General features: G+C 34.8%; 1 pseudogene; it reads left to right on the top strand.

Annotated features, from left to right (window-relative positions):
- LOC122490966 overlaps window positions 1-23,849 on the top strand; it is a 36,519-nt pseudogene extending 12,670 nt beyond the window's left edge.
- Window positions 23,850-24,190: the final 341 nt, after the last annotated feature.

Below are 24,190 nucleotides of genomic sequence, written 5' to 3'. Positions count from 1 at the left end.
ATGTTTTGAGGTATGAGAACCAATGGTTTAAGTTCCAGTGTGAACAGTCAGGCAGAGAGAATGAAATCTCCCTTCTTCTGCTCTTTTCCTTTCCTTTCTTTTTCTCCCTGTTTTTCTTCTCCCTCTCCTCCTCCCTCTCCTCCTCCCTCTCCTCCTCCCTCTCCTCCTCCCCCTCCTTCTCCCTCTCCTCCTCCTCCCTCTTTTCCTTCTCCTTGTTTTTCCATCCAGACCCTCACTGGATTAGATGATACACACCAACTTTGGACAGAACAATCTGCTTTACTCACTGTACTCATTCAAATGCTAATCTCATCAGGAAATACTTTCACAGACATATCTATAAACAGTGTTAACCAAATATCTGAGCACCTCATGACCCAAATTAACACTTAAAATTATCCATCACGTATTTACCAGGTCCTTCGTGGATTGACCCCTATTACCTGAGTATCTCATCTCTTGCCTTTCCCTTAGTTCCATCTATACTTGTTTGTTTGCTGTACCTGAACACAGTGGACATGTTCTGACTTTAAGATTTTGTATTGGCTGTTTCCTTTTATGAGAACATTTCTTTCTCAGCTATCTGCATTGCTAAGTTTTTTGTCTATATCATGTCTTCTCAAAGATATATTACCACTGAGACTGCTTTGACCACCATGTTAAAATTGCAACTTTCCCTTCTGCCAGACCACTTTGCACTGCCAATTTCCTTTCCTTTCTCTATTTTTTAGCAAAACATTTATCAACAGATAATATATAATTTCCCTATTGTTATTTATTTCATATCTTTCATGTGGGAGTAAAGTTGAAGAGGAAAGATATTTGACTAATGTGTTTACTGATCATTCTAAGCGTCAGAAAAAGAGGGAGCTGGCACATTGTAAGTGCTGAGTGAATATTTGTTGACAATAAATGAAGAGATGGTTGAATGCATATGTAGGTGAAAAGATTTATTTTCAATTGTCCAGTGAAACTGTATCTATGCATTTCTGCATTTGTACATCCTGATTTTACATCACTTTTGAACCAAAAGTAACGTAATATGCTGCAGCAGTTAATAGTTAATCAGTGCTATAGACTACCATTCACTTCAGCGTTATGATATACTGAGAGCATGGACCAGTGGACATTTGGATTACATACAGCTTTTTCAGGACAATGGGATCTGCACATGGTCCATTGATACGTGAATAATAACACTAAGCACTGGGAATAAAGAACAGAATATAAGCAGTGTTTTTCCCACATTATGTACTAAAAGCTGTTTTTAATAGCCTTGTCTACTGATAGTAAGAGAAAATAACAGTCACGAATTTTTTATTCATTTATTGATCTGTAAAAGAAACATCAAATAGGTTTAATGTCTTAGTGTGTCACAAGTGAATGTAAAATCTGAATTTGTCTGACTTGAACTCATTACAACAATCCCCCAGCATTATTATTGTTATTTAAACAATAATTGTTTCCCATTGAATTTTATACCATTCAATATTTGTTCTTAATATCACTTAATGTCACTTTTAAGTTGGTTATTAGTACTTTGAACTAATTGCTTAGTTATGAAATCATGTAAGAACGTTTAAATGATCAAGAATAAAATAAAAGATTTTTAAAAAGTATTTACATCTGTGGGACACCTGGGTGGCTCAGTCAGTTGAGGGTCTGACTTCGGCTCAGGTCATAATCTTGCTGTCTGTGAGTTCAAGCCCCGCGTTGGGCTCTGAGCTGACAGCTCAGAGCCTGGAGCCTGTTTCAGATTCTGTGTCTCCCTATCTTTCTGTCCCTTCCCCACTCATGCTCTCTCTCTCTCTCTGTCAATAATAAATAAACACTAAAAAATTAAAAAAAAATTACATCTGTGATATTTGCCTCATGTCAAATCTCCTGGTCTTATTTGTAGTTTTTAAAACCATTATAAGTATTTATACCTCTATTCTCTATTTTTTAACTGCTTTCACATGTAAAAAGGTAAACTAGTTAAAAGGCGATTAAAAATTCAGGATTTGAAATATGAAAAATAGTTGTTTTTTTTTAGTGTTCTGGCATTTTTCATATGGAAACATTATTGCCCTATCGTGAAGTTGTTTGTCATCAGGTTTGAAAAGGTTACTGCATGACCACTCAAAGGAAGTGTAAAACACTTAAACCTCTGCTTGCATTTAGAACCAGAAAGCTATTCATTATATTTCATATTCTCCCTCTCCACTTGTCCTCAAACAGTAATCTTAATGGATCCAACATCAGCTGTATTCTATGAATATTTCTGGAAAACACGTGTAGCAATGCCAGGCAACTGCTTAAGGGTGACTTCAGTTTATCTTCCTTCCTATTACTTTTTCTTGTTTTTTGACTTAGAAACTATTTTATAGCAAGTCTCAGTATAAAACATAGGGACCCAAAGCAAAAGCTCAATAAAGCTGTTTCATATTGAGTTTTACTGCTCAATACATGAGGCAACCCACAAGTTATAATTTTGTATTTCTTGTTAGCTACAGAAATCACTCAATATGTGCCCCTGACAACGCTGATACTTGTCTACAACCCTGGTATGATTTCTGTTCTGTTTCATTTTCTTTTGGATTTGATTGATTGTAAATATTTGTGTTCCCCTCCTCTACACAGCAACCTATCATTATATTCGGTTGATTTAACTGTGTCAGCCTTTGACTTCACATCACCACTAGTTCTCTTTTAGTGTCAGAATCCTCACCCACTCACTGCCTGCTTTTCTTTTTATCTGGCCTTTGAGATGGTTCTCAGCCATATTTAACTGATATTTCTTTTTCTTTCATGTGTGTTTACCAATAGTTGCAAGGTTTCCTATAACATAAGAATGTACATTATTAGAAAGTATTTGCCAAGTTTCAGTATTACCAGTAAGTGAAAAGAATAAGATCTTGCCATTTGCAACATCATCAATGGATCTAGAGGGGTATTATGCTAAGTGAAGTAAGCCAAGTGGAGAAGGAAAATTACTATATTATTTCATTCATGTGGAATTTAAGAAACAACAAATGAACAAATAAAAAAAAAGAGACAAAAAAGTAGACTTTTAAATGTAGAGAACAGAATGGTGGTTACCAGAGAGGAGGTGGGATAGATGGATGGCATAGATAAAGTACATTAAGAGTATACTAATCATGATAAGCACTGAGTAATTATAGAAATTCTGAACCATTATATTGTATACTTAACAGTATAACACTGTATGTTAATTGCACTCCAATAAAAATTAATAGATTTTTTTAAATAGAAAAATAGAATGTGTTTTAGAAGAAGGGCCAAAACCAGAAGGAGGTCAAACTTTCACTCTTTGCAGATGATATGATACTCTATATGGAAAACCCAAAAGATTCCACCAAAAAAACTGCTAGAACTGATCCATGAAGTCAGCAAAGTTGCAGGATATAAGATCAATGCACAGAAATCAGTTGCATTCGTATACACTAATAATGAAGCAACAGAAAGAGAAATCAAGGAATTCATCCCATTTATAGTTGCACCAAAAACAATAAAATACCTAGGAATAAATCTAACCAAAAAGGTGAAAAATCTATACACTGAAAACTACAGAAAGCTTATAAAAGAAATTGAAGAAGACACACAGAACAAATGGAAAGATATTCCATGCTCCTGGAAAGAAAGAACAAATATTGTTCAAGTGTCGATACTACCCAAAGCAATCTACGTATTCAATGCAATCCCTATAAAAATAACACCAGCATTCTTCACAGAGCTAGAACAGACAATCCTAAAATTTGTATTTAGGAACCACAAAGACCCCAAGTAGCCAAAGACATCTTGAAACAGAAACCAAAGTAGGAGGCATCACAATCCAGGATTTCAAGCTGTATTACAAAGCTCTAATCATCAAGACAGTGTGGTACTGGCACAAAACAGACACTCAGATCAATGGAACAGAAGAGAGAACCCAGAAATGGATCCACAAAAGTATGGCCAACTAATCTTTGACAAAGCAGGAAAGAATATCCAATGGGATAAAGACAGTCTCTTTAGAAAGTGGTGCTGGGAAAATGAGAGCAACATGCAGAAGAATGAACCTGGACCACTTTCTTACACCATACACAAAAATAAACTCAAAATGGATGAAAGATCTAAATATAAGACAGGAAGCCAGCAAACTCCTTGAGGAGAAAGCAGGCAAAAACCTCTTTGACCTTGGCCACAGCAACTTCTTACTCAACATGTCTCTGGAGGCAAGGGAAACAAAAGCAAAAATGAACTATTGGGACCACATTGAAATAAAAAGCTTCTGCACAGTGAAGGAAACAATCAGCAAAACTAAAAGGCAACCGATGGAATGGGAGGAGATATTTGCAAATGACATATCAGATAAAGGGTCAGTATCCAAAATCTATAAAGAACTTATCAAACTCAACACCCAAAAAACAAATAATCCAGTGAATAAATGGGCAAAAGACATGAATAGACACTTCTCTAAAGAAGACATCCAGATGGCCAACTGACACATGAAAAAATGTTCAACATTACTTGTCATCAGGGAAATACAAATCAAAACCACAATGAGATATCACCTCACACCTGTTAGAATGGCTAACATTAACTCAGACAACAACAGATGTTGGTGAGGATGTAGAGAAAGGGGATCTCTTTGGCACTGCTGGTGAGAATGCAAACTGGTGCAGCCACTCTGGCAAACAGTATGGAGGTTCCTCAAAAAATTAAAAATAGAACTACCCTATGACCCAGCAATTTAACAATGAGGGGTGCCTGAGTAGCTCAGTCAGTTAAGTGTCCAACTCTTGATTTTGGCTCAGGTCATGAGCTCATGGTTCTTTGAAATCAATCCACATTGAGCTTTGCACTGACAATGTGGAGCTTGCTTGGGATTTTCTCTCTCTCTCAAAAATAAGTGAATAAACTTAAAATAAAATGTAATAACAGAAATGTTAACCCTTTAATTTTAATCCTATAACTAAACTTAATCATAACATTTCAGTGACAGTAAAGTAGGAAATAAATTGTTATTTTCACTCGAGAAAAACTTATCTTGTTTTTAGTCAAATGTTTAAAGATAATTTTCACTCTAATTCAACAGTTCAATCCAAAAATTAATAAAAATAGAATTCTAAAGTTAGAAGAGAACTCCAAAGGAAGTTATTATAGAAATCATTAAGGGGCATCTGAGTGTCTCAGTCTGTTAAGTGTCTGACTCTTGATTTCAGCTCAGGTCATGGCCTCACCATCCTGAGCTCCAGTCCCTTGTCAGCCTCTATGTTGGTCATGGAGCCTGCCTAAGATCCTTTCTCTCCCTCTCTCTCTGCCCTTCTCCCCTGGGGTGGGTGGGTGGGGGTGGGGAGAATCATTCATTTAAAGGGAGAAATCAAGGATTTAGTGACTGAAAAAGATTTGTTCAGAGTCTTAAATCTAAGGGTCAGAGCTGGAACACAAAATAGTTCATCAAGTTTACAGTTTGGGGATGTTTATTGAATCGTTACTCTAACCGTCCCCAAATAGAATATTGCAGAATAATATGTCCTGTTATTAAAACCAACATCAGGGGTGCCTGGGTGGTGCAGTCGGTTAAGCGTCCGACTTCAGCCAGGTCACGATCTCGCGGTCCATGAGTTCGGGCCCCGCGTCCGGCTCTGGGATGATGGCTCGGAGCCTGGAGCCTGTTTCCGATTCTGTGTCTCCCTCTCTCTCTGCCCCTCCCCCGTTCATGCTCTGTCTCTCTCTGTCCCAAAAATTAAAAAAAAAAAAAAAGTTGAAAAAAAAATTTTAAAGCCAACATCAGTGGTTTTAGTCAGCCAGTGGATTCATTTATTTTTTTAATCTTATATTACGAAATATGCTCAGTAACATGCATGATTCTTCTGTGAAAAGCCTAACATATTTTCACAAACTGGATACCACAATAAAGTATTGAAATATTTGCCCTCATGCTCCGCTCCCCCTCAGTCACAGTCTTTACACCCCTACCACCAAGAATAGTTCCTGTCTTGACTTCTAACATTTTAGGTTCATTTTTCCTGTTCTTGTACTTTACATAAACAAAGAAATACTCCGTGTGCGCCTTTCTTTTTGTTAGGTTCATCTTTATGTTCTCATTGCTGTATACTAATTTATAGTGTAAAAATTTCAAAATTTACTTACTCGTTTTGTATATGTTCATTTGGGTAGATTATATTTTGGAAATATTATGAATAGTACTACAATAAATATCATTGTGCAGAATGTTTTTAAGCATATGTAGGTATATCTGTTGAGAAATACATATATTTCATCCCTCAAAATATATATGTTGAAGTCCTAACGCAGTGTGTTACAGTATGACTATTTGGAGATAGGGTCTTAAAGAGGTAGTTAGGTTAACATGAGGGCATATGAATAAATCCTAATCCAATATAAATGGTGTCCTTATAAGAAGAAGAAATCTGGACAGACACAGGGAAGACAAAGTGAAGACACAGGGAGAAGATCACATCTACATGCCAGGCTGAGTCCTAATAGATGTTTCTTCATGGCTCTCAGTAGAAATCAACTCTATCAAAACGTCTATCTTGGATTTCTAGCCTCTGTAACTGCGAGGAAAAAATATTTTTGTCATTTAAGCCTAGTCTGTGTTACTTTTTTGGGCAGCTTTACTTAGCAAACAGTACAGGTATATTCCTCAGAAAGCATTTGCTGAGCCAAGTATGTATGTGTGTGTGTGTGTGTGTGTGTGTGTGTGTGTATATATATATATATATATATATATATATATATATATCCAATTTTAATGACATTTTCTAAAGTTATTGTATAAATAAACATTTTTTTCTAGATATATATAAACATTCCATGAGACCTAAAACTTCTTTAATATTATGTATTTTCTTTTCCATTAACCCTTTCTGGTTTGTTATGAAGTGGTTGCATTTTGCATCCCAGTGATTACTGCTGTTGAGTACATTGTACATTTATTAGCCGTTTGGATGTCTTCTTTGGTACTAAACTTCTTTCCGTTACTGTGTACTCATCCACATGTCTTAAATTTAAGGAACATTGAATTCAGCTTCTTTTCTTGTCTGAGCTGTAATCTCTTTATATCCAGCCTGCTGTCAGCTGCACAGCTTATTCTTTGCCAAAGGCTCTCATGTGGGAAAGGCAAAAAAGTCCTAGTTAATCACTTTTGGTTATGTTTTATCTTTGACATCACCCCTTCACTGTATTGTATTTTCTCCCTAAACTAGAAAGTTACTATAGATCCCTTTTTGGTATTTTCCACTGAATTCCACCATGCTGTACACCATAATCATGCATTTCACTCTCATTAAACTATTCATAATCCCTTGCAGAAAATGTGTTTTTCTTTAATGTTGCAATCCACTAAACTTTTCTTTGAATTGTGGTCACTGATCTCCTCTTTCCAGTTACAAAAGATTTGTAGGATGGTTTTTAATCCCGCTGCATTCAGACTTTTAAAGTATCTGATCATTATTATGATTTGCGTTAAGTCGGCTAAATAACTTCAAGATGAAAGATGGCTGTGGTGTGAAACAAATGGTTTTCTTCAAGAGCTCTTGGTTTAAATCTTTATAAATAAGCAAATACTCATTTGAAGCTTTTGGTATGGATATAATGAGTTAAAAATAAGGTGTAAAAGCAAAGATTTCTCACTCATAAATTATTCAATAGTTTATACTTAATAGTATTTATAATTTATTGAAACCATTTTTTAATGTCATAGCAAACATTTAGGAAGGGTAATCTTATGGGGAGGGATGCCTAGCTGGCTCAGTTGATAAAGCATGTGACTCTTGATCTAGGGGTCTTGAGTTCGATCCCCATGTTGGGTGGAGAGATTACTTAAAAAAATAAAACATTAAAAAAAAGAAGTGCAGTATTGCTCTTGAGGGTACCTATTCAAAATTAGACTACACACTCTAGACACAAAACACCTGAGTAAAGCAAATGGAGTCTAATTTCAAAGCAGTACCATATTAAAAAAATATGTATTTTTTTTTACTCATAACAAATAATTCATCATTATTATACTAGTATTCAAAACATACCAGGTGATATCAAAACATTACTTACTTTTTTTTCTTTGCTTACCCTTTTCTGAACTCTGAAATGTATCATAGGGAATTGTCTAAATAGTTTACAGATTTTTACTTTCTTTTCCACTTAGTTTCCTATAAAGAGTGTTTTGATTAGCTTTCTGATAAAAACTTGTTGCCTTTTATAAAATATGTATCTTGTTTTTTAAAATGTTGTTTTAACTAAACAAACATTTAGAAAACCAGGACATATGTGTATTCTTTTCCTTTCCTTTCCTTTCCTTTCCTTTCCTTTCCTTTCCTTTCCTTTCCTTTTCTTTTTTTTTGGGGGGGCGGGGAGGGGCGGGCACAGATACTGCTTTGAAAACAGAAACTGAAATTTGTTTATGGACGTTTTTAAAGATGAACAATTAGGGGCGCCTGGGTGGCGCAGTCGGTTAAGCGTCCGACTTCAGCCAGGTCACGATCTCGCGGTCCGTGAGTTCGAGCCCCGCGTCGGGCTCTGGGCTGATGGCTCAGAGCCTGGAGCCTGTTTCCGATTCTGTGTCTCCCTCTCTCTCTGCCCCTCCCCGTTCATGCTCTGTCTCTCTCTGTCCCAAAAATAAATAAACGTTGAAAAAAAAAATTTTTTAAAAGATGAACAATTAGTATTTCCATGTACATGTAACTGCAATTTTATTGCTGTCCCATCATGCCCTCTTCTCAACTATTTCCTTATATTAGTAACTGTAAAAAATTATTATGAATAAATGTAATAAAAAGTACTTAATGACCTTTATAAATGGCATGTGCAGTCTTTCTCTCAATATGTAATATTATATGTAAGTGTATAAGGAAAGGAGTTTCTTATGAGACCACTTCACCCACGTAGTGTATCCCCTAATTCGTAGCTCTTGCTCAAGAATGAGAACAATTAAAATTGTCCAGGTTTGGCAATACTGGGTAAAATGCTGTGCTTCATGGAGTCAAATTGGTGTATGGTGGTTTCTGTTATCTTTCTCCCTATTGCTCTGCTAAAATAGCAGGTATTTTGTTGTCTCAAGTTCTGAAAAGTCCTAGTAAGAGAGTTATAGCAGGACACATCGGGGTGTTAAATGGCATGCATGTCTTATTTCACAATTAAATATAATTCCTTGGTAATACCTCTTGTTTTGCTATTTGGCATTGTTAGAAACTGATTATTAACCATGGAATACCAAATAACCAGGACACTTGATTTGCCCTTAAATAACTGAATTTTTTATAGTCCACAAAGTGATAAATTTCAGTGAAAATAGTGGTGCACAATCTTAAAGAGGAAGTGGTATATTTAATATTGGACCTGAGTGGTTATGATAACTCAAGTTAATTACATGAGCAAGTTTCTCATATATCCACAGTAACTATTTCTACCACATTGTCATTCCTCCTTCAATTGATTTTTATATCCTTGTGGGAAGTTTGCTATGATCAGGTAACAGAAAAAGAGATGGTGTATTAGTTTCCTACTGCTTAGTGGCATTAAACAACACAGAAATATTATATTACAGTTCAAATGGTTCTCACTGGGCTAGAAATCAAGGTGTCACCAGAGAGGGCTGCATTCCTTTTGGAGGATCTAGGCAAGATGGTGTTTCTTTGCCTTTGCTAGGTCCTAGAGGTTTCCTGTATTCATTGGCTCATGGCCCCCGCTGCTCCTTCAAAGCCAGAAAAGCAGCATTGTGTCTTCAAATCTCTTCCTGACTCTGATGGTCCTGCCTAACTTTTCTCTCAAAAGGATTACATTGTGATTTCATTGAGCCCACCTGGAATATCAAAGGTACTTTCCTCTCCTCAAGGTTAGCTGATCTGCAAACATAATTCTATCTGCAACTTTAATTCTGTCTTGCCATGCAACAATATATTCAAAGATACCACGTGTTAGTATGTGGACAGACCTCTTTGGGACCATTATTTTCTCTAACACAGGCTTTGCTCAGTCTTCTGATGCCAGTCAGATCTAGATTGCCAACATAATATAATCACTTCCAAGTACAGTCCTTAAAGGTTTTGGGTAAGAGCATCCTTCCCATAAACGGAGTTTCATGAAAGATATTTGGTTGTCACTTCATATGGGTATAGAAAGGACCAGATGTATAGTTAGAAATATAACTATACAGTGGTAGTTATAGACAATGGCTATATACATAGTATAGACAGTAGCTAATAATTTTGCCATATGATCATGGATTTGAAAATTATAAGACAGGGGAATTGGTAACAGGTTGGTCAGAGGAAGATATGTGTAGATGAATCTTTCAAATTGGCAAAGAGTGACAATGTTTATGTCTAAAGTAAATTATAAATTACTGAATTCTATGCAGATGATGCTATCATCAATTATGCAATCAACATTACCCGGACACATTGGTACTTTCTCAGTGGACTCTGTGTACGAAGTGGAAAGTGGTCATGGTAGCAGAGATGGAACTTACTCATGAGCTCAGTAATACAGATTACCTGTCACGGAGTCTGACTGGTTTAATGTATTGCTAAATGTCTACCCAATATACAGTTCAGGGTAACGTTAAACTTTGAAATAATTCTTCTGCAGTGGGGGATCCAGTCTGGTACCTTATATCAGGTAGATTATATTGGATCTATTAAAACAGAAAATGAGTCAGAATCAGGCCCATTCAAGACCTACTGTTCAAAATCTGCAGTCTGACAAACTCCCCAGGTGGTACATACTTTAAGTTGGAGAAGCTGTGGCCAGTGGGATATTTATGAGTAAAATGACATTTCATCATATAGGTGACACACATTAATGCTGTGCACACTGGACCACATTGAGTGATATCATGGATGCAAAACAAAAATAAACATTTTTTTAAACACACATTGAAGCTCCAAGGTGCCAGTTAGAGGGATTCTTATCATGGCAATGAAAGTGATGATGATAAGATATTTTCAAAATTTAATGTAAATGCATATTATCTGAAAATTTTGTTAGAATTCAGTAGGCTGGGATAGGACCTGAAGTTAATAATTTTTAAAAGCTTCCAAGTAATATTACTGTCTATAGTCCAAAGGCCGTACTTTAAACAGCAAGGATGGCGGTGATAAAATGCTGATTATTTCAGTTACGAGTACGTGGAAATCTAACTTGCCCTAGTGCATAACAAATTTTGTACTTTATTAATATACTTTCTCATGATTCAAACAAATATTTGCTCATGATTTAAAAAGCAACTCATAATAAAATATTTTACAATTATTATGAGTGATTTTTAAAAACCATTATGGAAATGTTACTGTAATCAGCATATATTAAACTCATGTCAGAAAATCACCATTCTAACTGGGTTTATTCATGGAAACAATGATGAGCTTATCCTCACATTAATTAAGTACAATAGCCTACATAATTCAATATTGACAAGAATTAACCATGCAAAAACAGGAAAAGGGCAAAGCTATAAATTTAGTTTATCCATCCACGCCTTGTCCTCATATAAATGCTGTTACAATATTGAACCATTTTAGCTTTGATATTTCATCTCAGTGATGTGGACTTTTTATACCAATTTGCCCATTTTATTGAGTAAATATTTTATGCTTTTGGGGGCTGAGGACAATAAATTGTCATATTTTGTTGTTCATTTTCCTGATAATAATTCCTTACTTGGGGTGTGTTCTTGGAAAATAGACCGCTATCAGAGCATCAGAGGCTATTTAGAAAATTGCATCTCTGAGCAGTGCTTCTTAACTTTATAAAAGCCTAACAAAAATATAATGGCCATAATACTCTGGGTTCTGAATTAGAGCAGAGTTTCAGTGAACCCATAAATAGACCATTTCAATAAGTTTATTCCAAAATAAATTCCTGGGAAATTGCTGCATTATAGAGACAAATATCAGAAAGATTTTTTCAATGAATCAAATAATTAACCAACTAAAAATTAAACTGAAAATCTTTAATTCTATATCAAAATCCATATAAGTCACTCTATATCAAAAATTAATTGGTTCATAGTATTTATTAATACCCAAGAAAACAAAGAATTATAAATACTCTCTGACCATTTCTTTTTAAAGAGAAGCTGTAGAGAAATAAACATTTAAATAGTAATACCAGCTTGAGAATAATGTCACAATAATAGAATTCAGAGAAATGAGAGACAGCTATGGGCCAAAACCATTGGGGAAGAAGATTAGATTCAACTGAGCTGTTAAAAAAAAAAAAAAAAAGATTTCACTGGGTAAAGAATTTGGAGTGTGTGTGTGTGTGTGTGTGTGTGTGTGTGTGTGTATTTTAAATGGAGAGAGCATTGAAAGCCTAGCATATTCCATACTTTGGGCTAAATGTTGGGCATATAATGATTAAGAAGATCTGATCCCACTAATTCAGGCACAATGATTTATTATATTTTTTGGTAAGAGAAGTGTTATGATGGAGGCAATGAACAAGATCTAGTTGAGTTGTGAGTCATTGTGTCTGTTATGCTGAAGGAATTCAGTGTGGTTATATATTTTGGCTAAATGATATTGGCTAAAAAATTGGCTAAAATGAAAGGTTAATACATACATATGGGGGGTGGATAAAGTAGGCAAGATTGGTTGGTGTCATCACATTTTTGGAGGGTATGTTATATATTGGCTAAAATGAAATGTTAATACATAAATATTGGGGGATACAGTAGGCAAGATTGGTTGGAGTCAGATTTTGGAGAGTATGTTACAGTTTTATTTTTCTCTTGTATCTTTTTTGTTTTTGTTTTGTTTTTCTCTTTTTTGGGATAACAAATGTTATGCAGAATTATTCTGAGATAGATTTGGCTTTATGTGTACCTGTGTGTGTTAAAAAAATGTAAAGTTTACTATATTAACCAGTTTTAACTGTATGACTCAGTAGTGTTAAGTATATTCATGTTATTATGAAATAAATCTTCAGAACTTTTTTGCCTTGAATAATTGAAACTTAATGTTTACTGAGTAGCAGCTCCCTTTTCTCCCCCTTCCATATCCCCTCTATGTATTTGGCTATTTTAGATACCTTACATAAGTGAAATCATGCAGTGTGTGTTCCTCTGTGACTGGTTTATTTCACTTGGCATAATATCTTTCAAGTTCATTCATATTTTCTTCCTCTTTTTTTAAAGCTGAGTAACATTCCATGGTATGTATTACCACATTTTCTTTATCCATTAATCTGCTAATGACTATTTAGGTTGTTTTTATGTCTTGACTATTGTGAATAATGTTGCAGTGAACTTGAGCATGTTAATATCTCTCTGAGATTTTGTTTCGAATTCTTTTGGATGTATACCCAAAGGTGGAATTGCTTAAGCATATTGTAGCTCTATTTTTACGTTTTTGAGGAATCTCCATATTGTTTTCTATAGCAGTTGCAACATTTTACAATCCCACCAACAGTGCACAAGGGTTCAGATTTCTTCACATCCCTGCCAAAACTTATTTTTCCTTTTATCCTTCTTTTCTCTCTCTCTCCCTTCCTTCCTTCCTTCCTTCCTTCCTTCCTTCCTTCCTTCCTTCCTTCCTTCCTTCCTTTCTTCCTTCCTCTCTCCCCCACCCTCTCTCCCCCACCCTCTCTCTCTCCCTTCCCTTCCCCTTCCCTTCTTTCCCTTCCCTTCCTCTTTGCCTCCCCCTTCCCTTCCCTTCCTTTCAGTAACCATACTGATGGGCATGAGATGATATTTCATTGTGGTTTTGATTTCCCTAATGATTAATGATTATGATTATCTTTTCATGTGCATATCAGTCATTTGTAAATCATCTGTGGAGGAATGTCAATTCAAGTCCTTTGACCATTTTTTAATCAGGTTATTTGATTTTTTAGTTGTTGAGTTGTAGGTGTTCTTTATTCCAGATATTAACCCTTTATCAAATATGTGAATTATAAATATTGTCTCTCATTCTATAGGGTGCCTTTCATTCTGTTGATTATATCCTTTGATGTGCTAAGATATGACATTTATATGGTAGCTCAACTCCCATATACACAGGACATAACAATGTATAGGAAAGATCTTGCAATTATACTGCACAATTACCCACTGTGTAGCTATCCATTACTCCAGAACAATGATGTTCAAAAGTTTACATACAGAGAAAGATCTTGAAAAATGAAGATTTTGATTAAGTTTGATTGAGTTTCTGCATTTTTAGCAAGCTCTCAGGTGATGCCAGTGCAGTTAATCCTATGACCATGCTTTGAATAGCAAGACTTTCTAAAATAGTTGACTTAAAGTTTTTATTCATATGAATTTTAATATTCAATGTGAGTGAAAATGATAATGGAAAGCATAATTTTAAGTTCTGTAGCCTTTTACATGTGCTATCATTTTATAGATTAAAAGACGTTCATATTTCAACTTGGACTTGAAGATGAGAGACCCAACATTAAACTCCTTCATGAAACTGGTGTGTTCGTGAATGATGTGTTCATTCACGATAATACTCTGCATATTCATCCAAGCTGTGTGTATCACTAGACAGTTCTTTTTCATTGCTGAGTGATATTCTATGGTATGTGTGAGCCACAGTTTATTTAATATTCAGCTATTGAAGTCATCTGAGCTGATTATAGTTTTAGTTACAAACAAAACTACTAAAAACATTTATGTATACATTTTTGTGTGAACATAAGCTTTTTCTAGGATAAATGTCCAAGAGTGAGATTTCTGGGTCGTGTTGTAATTACATGTTTAGTTTTCTCAGAAACTGCCAAACTGTTTTTCATAATGTAAAATTTTCAGGCTTTATATTTTATATTCCTACTGACAATGTATGAATGATCCACTTTCTCCACATCCTAGATAGTATTTGGTGTTGTCATTACTTTTTATTTGGCCATTCTGATGGGTGTGTGTAGATATCCTCTGTGGTTTTAATTTGCATTTCCCAAATGGCTAATGATGTCATACACCTTTTTATGTGTTTACTTGCCATTTGTATAACCTCTTTAGTGAAAAGTCTGTTCTTATCTTTTGCTCATTTTCTAATTGGGTTATTTTTTAGCTGTGTAGTTTTGAGACTTCTTTATATATTCTGGCTTCTGGTTCTTTGTCAGATTTGTAACTTGCAAATATTTTCTTCCACTTTACATGGATTTCTGTAAAGCAAAACTTTATACTTTTCATGAGATCTAATTTACCAGGTTTTCATTTTATGGATTGTGCATTTGATGTCAAATTTAATAACTTTTGCCATATGCCAGTGATTTATCATCATTTATTGTTTATAGTTGTACATTTTGTATTTATCTTCATTACTCATTTGAGTACATTTTGTATAAGATGCAAGACTTAGGTTGAGGGTTTTATTTATTTTTTGTTGTTGTTTTTGTTTTTTGCCTATGAATACCCAGTTGTTCCAATACATTTTGTTGAAAAGGCTAACCTTCCTCCATTAAATTACTTTTATTAGTTTGTGAAAACTCAGCTGAGTTTATTTGTGTGAGTCTTTTTTGTGTTATTTATTTTCCATTGATCTGTGTACCTAATCCTTCACCAATATCTTATTGTCTCAATTGCTATACCTATAAAGTAAGCTTTAATTTCAGATAGAGACTCTTTTTACTTTCTTTACTTATTATTTTATTTATTATATATATTATTTATTTATTATTTAATTATTACAGGTCCTGTGCCTTTCCACATAAATTGTAAAATAAGCTTATAAATGGATACAAAAATCTTGTGGAATTCTGGTGTGTATTGGATTAAACCTATAGTCAATCTGGAAAGATCTGTCACTTTTCCTATGTTGAATCTTTCCATACACAGACATGGTTTATTCTCCTTTTACTTAGGTCTTGTTGATTTCTTTTATTAACATTTTGTAATTCACACATAAAGACTCTAAACATGTTCTACCAAGTATAAACTTAAGTATTTCTTTTCTTTGGCATGATTATAAATAACATTTTATCATTTATGTGATTGGTTTTTCTGTGTCCCTTTTATATGCTGCAATTTAGCTGAACTTACTACTTCTAGGAGCTTTTTTTTATTATTAATTTTTTATGTACACAATGACACCATCTGCAAATACAAAGTTTTGTTTTGTTTGTTTGTTCGTTTGTTTGTTTTTCCTGTCCTATCACCATGGCTCCTATTTCTTTAGCTTTACTTCTGTGGCTGGAAATTCTAGTACTTTGTGGAATAAGATTGGTAAGAGCAGGCATTCTTGTTTTGTCCTCAATCTTTAGAGGATATCATTCAGTCATACACCATTAAATACAATATCAGCCGTAGGTTTTCTGTAGATATTCTTTATTAGGTTGTGGATATTCCCTTAATTCCTAGTTTTTTGGGCATTTTTTTTTTCTTTTTTAAAGTAGGCTTCACACCCAGCACTGAGCCTAATGTAGGGCTTGAACACAGAACTTTGAGATCTGGATCAAGAAGTTGATAGGGTAGGATTGCATTGATTTATTTTCAGATATTGAACAAGCCTTGCATGCTTATAATAAATTTCACTTTGTCATGTTGTATAATTATTTTTTATACATTTTAGGTTGGGTTTGCTTACATTTTGTTGAGAATTTTTGTGTCTGTGTTTATGAGAGATAGTGCCCTAGCATTTTCTTTCTTCCTCCTTCTCTCTCTTTTTTCTTCCTTCCTTCCTTCCTTCCTTCCTTCCTTCCTTCCTTCCTTCCTTCCTTCTTTCCTTTCCTTTTTCTCTTTCTTTCTTTCTTTCTTTCTTTCTTTCTTTCTTTCTTTCTTTCTTTCTTTCTTTCTTTCTTTCTTTTATATTTTATTTGCCTGGTTTTGATATCAGGGAGCTACTAGCATCATTAAATTACTTGGGAAGATTTTTTCATCTTTAATATTCTGGATGAGATTGTTTAAGAATTAGTGTTAATTCTTTTTGCTTTTCAGTTTGGCAAGTTTTTATTGATCTAACTTTAAGCTTACTGATTCTTTCTTTGGCCTTGTTGAGTCTAGTGATGAGTCCATCAAAGGCATTCTTTATTTGTGTTACAGTGTCTCTGTAGTGTTTCTGGATGTGTCTATTACTCTAGATTTCCAGGTAGCAGTTTTCCCTACAACCTCAGTCCTCTGATGCATCCAAGATGGAGGGACTTCTGGGTACTTTTCAGGTCAAAGTCAAAGTCCTTATTTTTTAAAAAATTGAGTGTAAAAAATTTGGTAATAAAAATATACATAATTTATTCATTTTTAATATATCCTATAATTAATTTTTAGTAGATATAGGATAGACAGTTTTATTCAAACAAAAAGTTTGATAGGAATGTCCTAGAAAACACAACATGAATAGTCATTGTAAGCTTTCAAAATAATTTAATCAGTCAAATGCACAGAGCTAATCCAAAAATTGTTTTCTGAACTTTCTCAAAACTAATTAACAATATAATCTGTATAACCTAGTACAGTGTTTAGTTAAATATTATATAATACCATCTGCTTCATGTGTGTGCTAATTTATAAATTCCTTGGAAGATGAGATATGTTTATACATTTTGTATATCATTTAAAACAACCAAATATTTCCTAACACATCATATGTTCCATAAAATACTGTGAAAATAGATTAGGAGGTGATATACCCAAGTATGTGTTTGTTGAATGTTGGAGAAAGCAATCATATTCTTTCTATTGTGTCTCTTATCTGTTCTCTCAAAATATACTTGATTCTTACCCAATTATTAGAATGCTGTTTTGTAAAACATCACAGTTTTAGCTTTGCACAAGGATATCAGTGGTTTATGTATACATTTTAATGGTGCATTTCTTTATACTTGTGTATTTTGCTCTATGTTGACATTATTTATCATACTTGAATATTGATTTGTTACATATATTCTGTGTAGAAAAAACACTTGGTCATTCATTAAATTTTTCATTCAATTTCATATATCATGAAAGGTAATGATTTTATATGCTGAGTTACTGATTGTAATTTATTTATAGTTATATGTGCAGGGGTTCAGAATGAATTGTCCCAAGATACGTCACTTTGGCATGCAAATTATTTTGAGCTGAAAATTATCAAGGCCCAAAAGATTCATGAAGAAATTTTGACCCTACCCCGACTGGCTAAAATAATTTAGATAGAGTATCTGCTCTAGAAAGGGAGCTATCACCATAGAGACTTACATTATAATATGAAGTAGGTGTAGTAGACAGGGAGGAATTTAGCAAAGTCTGTTTGTTAAAATTCTTGTTCCATTGTTTCTGTTAGGCCCAGCTAACAATTGTTTAACAAAGATTTCCTCTTTTTAATCTTCCTGTGAATCACTTTCTTTCCCTTTGAAGTCCCAGACCCCTACCTACTTCTTATTTCAGAATGACATATACACCTCATTTTGCCTGGCTAATTGGTTTGTACAATGCAAGGCTATAGAATGTAAACATGAAAGATCTGCCTTGTTAAGTATAATAGACAGTTTCTATTATCAGGTACTTGTGACACTTTCAGCTTTGATATTTTCTCTTTTGAAAGGAAGACAATATTCTTAATTTGTTCCTTGGAAATATTTATTCTGATTACCAAAGCTAATTAAATAATTATAAATATTTGTAGTGGCTCTTTAAGCTTAGAAAGCAAAAGTATTATTAGTTGTGCATTATAGCATAACCAGGTTTATGTCCATGAAAATGGACGTTTTCAGAAAATGAACCATATTTAACATTTAGTACAAGTAATGTGACAGTTTTTAAAGAAATGAAGAAAGAGCTAAAAAAAATTACCTTGTAGTTCAACAAATATTTATGGAGCATTCATTACATAGAAGGTAATAGATTAACTGCTGTGGAAATTTATAGTGATAGAACAGTCATAGACCATAAACTAGGGAAAGATGATGGAAGGAAAATGCTCTTGACTAAGTACCTATTAAAATAGGGTGTATACTGTTAGATGCTTTGCATAAATGTTTTTGTATTGTTTTTGTTTTTGCTTACGTATAACAATAGTTCAAGTAAATAAACACTCCCATGGTTGTTGATAAATATTTGTTAACTAAACAGATTTTAAGGAATAAAACACTTTTATCAAATAATGACAGGCAGAATTTTAGCTGCATTCACAGGAGGGAAAGTTTGCTTCCAGAACAGGTGTGAATTCTAGGAACACTTAAGAGGTGAGTTGGCACTTTAAATAGTCTCTGAGAGATGTGTAGGATTTGCACATATCTTGATGGAGAGAAAGCCATTCCAGTAATTAATGGAAGAGTGATTGCACTATAGTGATTGGTTTGATTTTCCTGAAAAGTGAAGTCTTTGGAATACTGGGCAATATCGATGAACAAGTAGGTTTGTATCATTGTTTTGAAACAGTTGATTCAGCTTAAGTGTTTCAATTCTAAGTTATAGGAAAGTGAAGCCCCTGGAATATTTCAGCTGAGATGAGCCATGAACACAAATGTGTCTCAGGGTGTTGAGTCTAGCAATGTGTGAGAAATGAACTAAGTCAGGAAGTGGCTGGAGGTGAGATCAGTTGAAAGATATTAGAATATCCCAGGATATAGGTAATAATGACCTGAGCTCTGATAGCAACATAGGAATGGAGATGTGGGCCAAGGCAAGATAAATTATCAGACAGTATGTCTCAGACTCTATCTAGTCCCATTCATATCTATCCTGCTAAAATGCATGTTGGCTTTTCTTCATACAACTGTGTGTGAAGGCAAATTTGAAGTTAATAATACTCTAACTTTCCAGCATTGTTTCTTCTTTAATTTCATTATCACTATGTGGAAATTATCTTTCATTTCTCCATTTTTCTACATGTTAGCAGTGGTAAAACATAAATCAAATGACATTTTACAACAACCTAAGTATATACCACAAGCCAAGCAGCATAGTTTGCAATGATAGTGATAAAATGCAGTCTATTTTATTTTATTTCATGTTATTTTATTTTATTTTACTATTTTATTTTATTTTATTTTATTTTATTTTATTTTATTTTATTTTATCTTATTGTATTTTATTGTATTGTATTGTATTGTATTTTATTTTATTTATGTTTATCTATTTTGAGAGACAGAGAGAGAGAGAGAGAGAAAGGTAGAGAGAGAGAGAGAGGAAGAGAGAGAATCCACACTGTGAGCGTAGAGCCTGACACGGGGCTCCATCCCAGGAACCATGAGATCATGATCTGAGATGAAATCAAGAGTCAGATGCTTCACTGACTGAGCCACCCAGGCACCCCCAGTCTCATTTTAAATCTCCTAATATGCTTGATACAGAAGCCTGGATTTATATAAAAGTTTTTTTTTGGGGGGGTCTGTTATTTCTAAATTCATTTTGCATTATGTTTCTAATCAGGTTCGTCACAAGTAATTTTCTTTTCTTTTCTAGCCTTCTTATTCAAAATGTCTATGGTTATCATTATAAAACTTTCCTTAAAGATAATACTTTGATTCAAACATGCTAAGGGGTTATCATGAAAATATAACTCAGACAAATAAAGCAAATATCAAACTCAATTTGGCAAATCGACAGAGTGTCTTACACAGGCACAAGAGGAGGATTATCAGATTGCTCCTACTCATTGAAAAATGTCATAAGGTGTGTTACTTCTAACATGATTAATGAAAATGATATATTTGTGCCATTACAGTTTCCTGGAGTTTTAAAATTTCCTATATAAGCTGTAAAGGTGTCAAAAAAGGAAAGGAACTTGAACAGTGATGCCCCTTTGAGTATTTTTGAAGCAATTCAGTAATATTTAGATGTTTGTAAAAAGGTGGGTTCCAGACCTCTTTAGGATGTCTCATCCACCCTCACTTAACTGTTTTCTCCTATACTGAACTTCTAGTGATGGGTGTAATGGAGAGGTATTGGAGAGGAAGAGAGGAATAATGGGTGTGTGGACATAATTAATCTCTTCTGCATTTTATATTTTCAATTTTTTTCTAACACTTCACAACACTTCTTTACATATATCTCATATCAAGAGAGTTGTTAAAATGGTTTAAGTTTCATTGAGGGGTAAAGCAGCATAATTTTCAAGAAGATCAGTGTTATGTTAATTTTTGAACCACTGGAATCATACTCAGATGAATATATACTGAAGATGAATCATACTCAGATGAATATATATATATATATATATGAATATATATATGAATATATATATGAATATATATTATTATATATAAGCAAGAATTAGAAAGCTTTTGATACTTTTACTTCTTTATACAACTTCTTTATATTTTCAGGCTTCTCATACTATTTACATAGCCAGAGGATAAAATAGCATTTTCTATGTATATGTTATATATTGAGACAAAAGACATAATTACTATATACAGTAGTGTTACTGAAGTGATCTTTGCTTCAATCTAAATTGCTTCTTAGCACTTAAGTTCAAGGGCATTTTGCTAAATGAAATAAGTCAGACATAAACAAAAATACTGTGATTTCTCTTATATGTGGATTCTAAAATAAACAAAACAAAACATCCAAAACAAACAAACAAACAAACAAAATATGCAAACAAAACCCAAAGTCATAGGTACAGAAAACAGATTGGTGTTTGCCACAGATGAGGGTTCGTGAGTGGAATAAATGGATGAACTACTTTTTTTATTTGTTTGTTTATTTTAGTTTAAATAAAAATATATAGTATATTTAAATCAAATTAAATATTAAGTGAAAATGTCTATCCATAAACCAAAAGGACAGACTTGTTGAACTTCTTTATATCCATATGACTAAATTCTTTGCAAAGCTTATAGTAATTATACACACTGTATTTCCTATAACATATTTACCAAATTTCTTTCTTTAGTTATTTTAACAGAAATATCTTTTGTTATATTTATTCAAAGATAATTCAAGGATACTTACAATTCATTAATTATATTTTTATTACCAAACTTTTTTTCTGCCCAATTAAGCCTGATAGTCAAGCTTCTGAAGTGCCATTAATCTTATTTATTGGTGGAGGTAATAAAGTCAAATGTTTCCAAGAGTCAGGCAATAAGTAAGATGAAGGAGGTAAAATAGTATTATAGAGACATTATATGAAAACCAGAAGTCCAAAACTCATGTTCAAGCAGTCATTGCCATGTTATAATTTAGGACTAGCATTGCTTGATATACTGTTTGTTTTTTTTTCCCCCAAAGAATCCAGAAATCCAGAGCTTTATAGATGAAAAGTGAAATGTCAAGATTTTATTATTATTTTTTTAATTCAAACAAAACATGCTGTGTGTCATATCTGTCTCCTCTCACATAGGCAGCCAGTTTTTCTGGAATGTCATGGGTTACTATAATTTCTGGCAATAAAATTCATGAATAATTATGTAATGAAGGCAAACACTGGATCTGCAAACTGACAGTTACTCCTATTAAAATTTATTTTGTTGTTTGTTTTATTTTTTCTGTTTTGTGTGTGGATGTTTGTTGTTTTTTGTTTGTTTTTGCTTTACTCTTCCTTACTTTAGTTTAGTAGTCACCTATCTGTCAGGCATCATATAACCATCTTGCGTCTGACTTGATGTTAAGGACTGAAATTATGGCAGTGAACCAACAATGACACAGTTCAGCGTCTTTTTTTTAGAAAAGCTAGACAATAAATAAGTAATTAAAAATCATGGTAAGCCCTGAAAGAAAGGAGCAGGGAAGATAGCAGCTGTGGTGGCAAATGCGGTGAAGCTTCTTGATGACCAGAATTACAAAGATGCCATGAGCAATGCCATAGATATAATATCCACCTCTGTGCTGAGCCCAGTGTGTGCCTTCCTTTCTTGGACTCACAGCCTAGAGTATTCCAGAGCAACTGTTATCTCTGGATGGGAAAGAGACACCAGGGTCCAGGATTGGCCTCTGGGTACCTGTACTCCTACCCTGTCCTACATATGGCTACCATATGTATTGTGCCACCAGAAAAAGAAGTGGTTCCACCCTTGTGAGGATCCGGACTTTTTTTTTTAACCATCTATTAAACCAGACACAGACCAGACCCTGAAGAAAAAGGGGTTGATATCTCAAGATGGCAGCAGTTTAGAGGCTCTATTGCACACTGACCCCCTGGAGAAGTGAGGTGCTCTAGATCCGGAGAGGATGATGACAGCCTGGGTAAGTTTCCTGTGACTGACAGTTGAGCAGGGACGTGGATTCTAGGACCAGATGACTTCCTGGATGACCCTGATGATGAGGACTGTTAAGAAGACATTCCCAGGTGTCTGGGTAAGGGGGAAATCCAAGGGTAGAGGTGTGGACAGTGCCTATACAAATCTGGACACTTCCATCCTGGGGATCGGGACCAGCCCTGTGCCTGTGACATTTGTGGACAATGTTACAAGAACTGACCAGGCCTCAGTCACCACTCCCACTTGGCTAAGGAACAGGGTGAGGATAAGGAAGACTCACAGCCACCCACCCCAGCTTTCTGAGATCAGAGGAGCAGAAATCCAAGAAGGGTCTGGACGGATTGGCCCTGCCCAACACTATGGTGACTTCTGCCTCAAAGATCAAAGATCAACAAGAAGACAGGGCAGTCCAAGGAGCTGGTGTCTTGTTCTGATTGTGGCCACTCAGAGCACCTGTCTTTCCTGAACTTCACCCTGGTGACGATGGCAGCTGTGAAGACCTGCTGCTGGCAGTGCATCTAGCACAAGTGCTGCAACATCTGCAGCACCTTGAAGACACTGTGCAGCACCTTGGAGACACTGTGCAGCACCTTGGAGACACTGTGCAGCACCTTGGAGATCACTGTGACAACTGTGATGGTGGCTACCATATGTACTACCTCACCCCATCCGTGTCTGAGCCTCCTGAAGGAAGTTGGAGCCACAGCTTGTTTCTGGACCTGTGGAAGGAGAGAGTTTCCATCTACTGGAACCAGAACTGCTCTTGATATGCTCCCCACCCCCACTGCCTCCATACCTCTAGGGCTCTAGTACTCTTCCTCTCTTGTTTTTCATGCCCACCTTTCCCTCTTCTTTCGCAAGTGCAGAGAACCTCGGGTAGTTGTGCTAGTCTGCTTTTGGCAGCAGTAAGCTCAGGTGGCAACTCTGCCCCCCTCTGGCCACCGGGAGATGTTGGATAATGTGCCTGTTTTTTAACTCCATGAAAAAGTCTACCTCCGAAATCCCCTTTTGTTCTTCCTAGACATGCAGCTCCTGCCCCTAACTGAATTGGGAGCCTCTGCCTCCTGCTCTGTGTATCTTGGCTTCTGGGTCACAGGGAGGCCACATAGAC

The sequence above is a fragment of the Prionailurus bengalensis genome, chromosome C2 (assembly GCF_016509475.1).
Source record: "Prionailurus bengalensis isolate Pbe53 chromosome C2, Fcat_Pben_1.1_paternal_pri, whole genome shotgun sequence".
NCBI classification, from domain to species: Eukaryota; Metazoa; Chordata; class Mammalia; order Carnivora; family Felidae; genus Prionailurus; species Prionailurus bengalensis.
This window is presented reverse-complemented; position numbering and strand designations above follow the sequence as displayed.